Source organism: Geospiza fortis, unplaced genomic scaffold (assembly GCF_000277835.1).
Source record: "Geospiza fortis unplaced genomic scaffold, GeoFor_1.0 scaffold424, whole genome shotgun sequence".
NCBI classification, from domain to species: domain Eukaryota; kingdom Metazoa; phylum Chordata; class Aves; order Passeriformes; family Thraupidae; genus Geospiza; species Geospiza fortis.
In genome coordinates this window covers 2,065,509-2,068,193 of record NW_005054354.1, presented here as the reverse complement: position 1 = coordinate 2,068,193, position 2,685 = coordinate 2,065,509, and positions in this window count along the sequence as shown.

The window sequence follows — 2,685 nt, the reverse complement described above, 5'->3', positions numbered from 1 at the left end:
CGGGAAAGAGATAGGAAAGACTCTTTGTCTTTTCCTTGTTAAAGATTTTCTGGCTCTGCTCTGCCTACAGAGGTTCACAGCAAACATTTCTTCATCAGGTCACAAGGCTTCTTGCATGCCCAGCAGATCTTAAAAGATTCCCCTGGACCAAGCTCACGTAGGTCATCTCAGAGAGGACTTAACTGCCTACAGAGGGATGCAGAAGGAGCCCAGCCTTAATTTGCTCTTCTGGATCCCCCTATTTCCTCAAAGCATTCTCCTGCTTCCCCAAGAAATGACCCAGAGCCAGCATCAGTAGAGCTGCCTTTCCCATGACATAAAGCTGTGAATGGAGGACAGATCTGCAGGCAACGCTTATCTGTCAGTTAGATCCCTTTCACAAGCAGCTACCATACCTAGAACATGATGCAAAAGCCAAACTAAAATTCAGCTCACTCCTCTGCTTGTTGGCAAGTTTTAGCAGGAAGAAAAGCTTATTTTTGATACCAAAGTTACCATGTGGTCGTGCATATGGACAAATCAATGACAATGATATTAATACAAGTTATCACATATTTACACGATCAGTTTTCACAGCAGAGCTGTAAAATAAAGGGATTCTGATAATTTATTTTAAATCTTCCTCTGAATGCATCACAAAGAGTTTACAACACAATTAGAAAATTCCAGCCTCTAAATTCTCCAAGAAAGGAGAAGGCTATCTATCATCCCATCAGGATGGACAATGTATCATACAATGGAGTTTTTCAGTTTTCTTTACATAGAAAAGAAGTTACAAAACTGAACATAGCTATTGCTGTATTTAGGCAAGTAGGCTGTTACAAGACCTACAAAGCTTCTGCATTTAATTTTTTTCTCTGCGGCCAATATAGAAAATAAAAACCAACTTGAAGTATTAGATACTATTTCCTAAATTGCAATGAACCCAGTTTGTCAATGATAACAGAACATTTACATCCAACATATGTCAGTATATAAAGTTGTTGCTGAGCACTTAATGTGGCTGTTATTCTTTATCGCTCTTTCTCCACTAAATGACACAAAAACTGATGTTTGACTGCGCAGAGGATACAAAAGATACCATCTTACATTTTTTCAACATCCAAAACTCCCATTTAAAATCATGACAGCAATTTCTTGTCATATTTTTATTACAGCTGGTAGATAAAGGAAATAATTACATTTTGACTGCACCCCACAGGATTATATTAGCAAAATGATCGCGTCTTTGCATGACTAATTTTGATTAAATCAGCTTCATTTAAATATCAAATTGTGTTCTTCACCTTTCTTCATTAAGCTATGGTATTCCTGACTGTTTTAAATTTCTGTTTTAAGGTTTTGATATGGTAAAATATGCATTTCAATTTATTGTGCAAGCTGTTCTTGACTAAAAAAATACCAACCAAGAAACCAAATGATAATTTATGAGAAATGTTTTAAGTCACATTTAGAAATGAACAGGAATAAAATAATGTTAAAATGTGTATTTCTAAAGAATATACAACCTATAAGGAGAGCATCCTCGCCTACAGAAAAGTTTGTATTACTTGATTTGCCAGAAAAAGCAATAAAGAAAATAAGCTGTATATAGTTGAGCTGAAGATTAACTGCAAAAATGTGATATTTTATTAACATACTAAATCCTGAAGAGAGCAAGATTTTCAGTTTACCAACTTTTCTCAAATATAATAAGTACAATAATTTATTATTTCATTGCAAATAACACTACATTGACTTATAGTTATTTTTAAAATGTTACACAATTCTGGCTGAAATCAACACAAAACGTGTCATTTGCTCTGGCTGTAAATTATCCCCTCTATAATTTTGACAAATGACAGTTTTTTTATTCAGCTACTCAAATCTCCATATGTTTGTGCATCCCCAAATAAAGTCCACAGATTTTAACAAGATTAGTCGCCAAACTGGCTACACTTGTGTTCCTGGAGTGATCTATCTGGGGATCCAGCCAAAAACAGCAAAAAAAGTCTTCCTATTTTCATAAGGCTTTTAAATGTCTTTTAAAGCATTCAGTAATGCTGTGCAAAGCTGAACTGCTTCGACAGATATTACCCATTGTACCAGGCAAAACCAAGCCAGAAGTGAGTCTGCATTGTGATTCCCCTGTGCTGCACACACATCACATGGAAGTTGCTGGAGGTTTTTGCTTTGCTTTCATGTAAAAGGGAACTGGAAGCCAGTACAGTTATTATGATTCCTTACAGACACAGCTCATTGTAATGTATATTCATTTTGAAACAGAGGTTTTCTGCTTCAGGCTGGTATGATTCCTAACACCATGCAAATGATTTTTTCAGTCAAAAGAATCCATCCATGCTATAACAACAATTATCCAACTTTTTATAATAGCATCTATACATGTAACATACTAGTTATTATTTCCTTCTGGTATTGTCTTTCTACGGAAGTTTAGAATGTGTACCTAGAAAAATCACAATAATTTTTAAAGTCTTTGTGGCAACTTATGGTCTTGTAGAGTGTTCCCCGAAGACGTAACCTTATGCCAGCATAGTTTTCAGAGGAAGTGTGTGTGAACTCTGTGCCATACACAGTTCACCTGCGAATCTCATTGCAAGATCTGGGTCAAAAAAAAAGTCTCAACATAATCATGGAAAGAGTTTTGCTGTTCACTCTGAAGAAGAGCTGTGGAGACTGAAACAC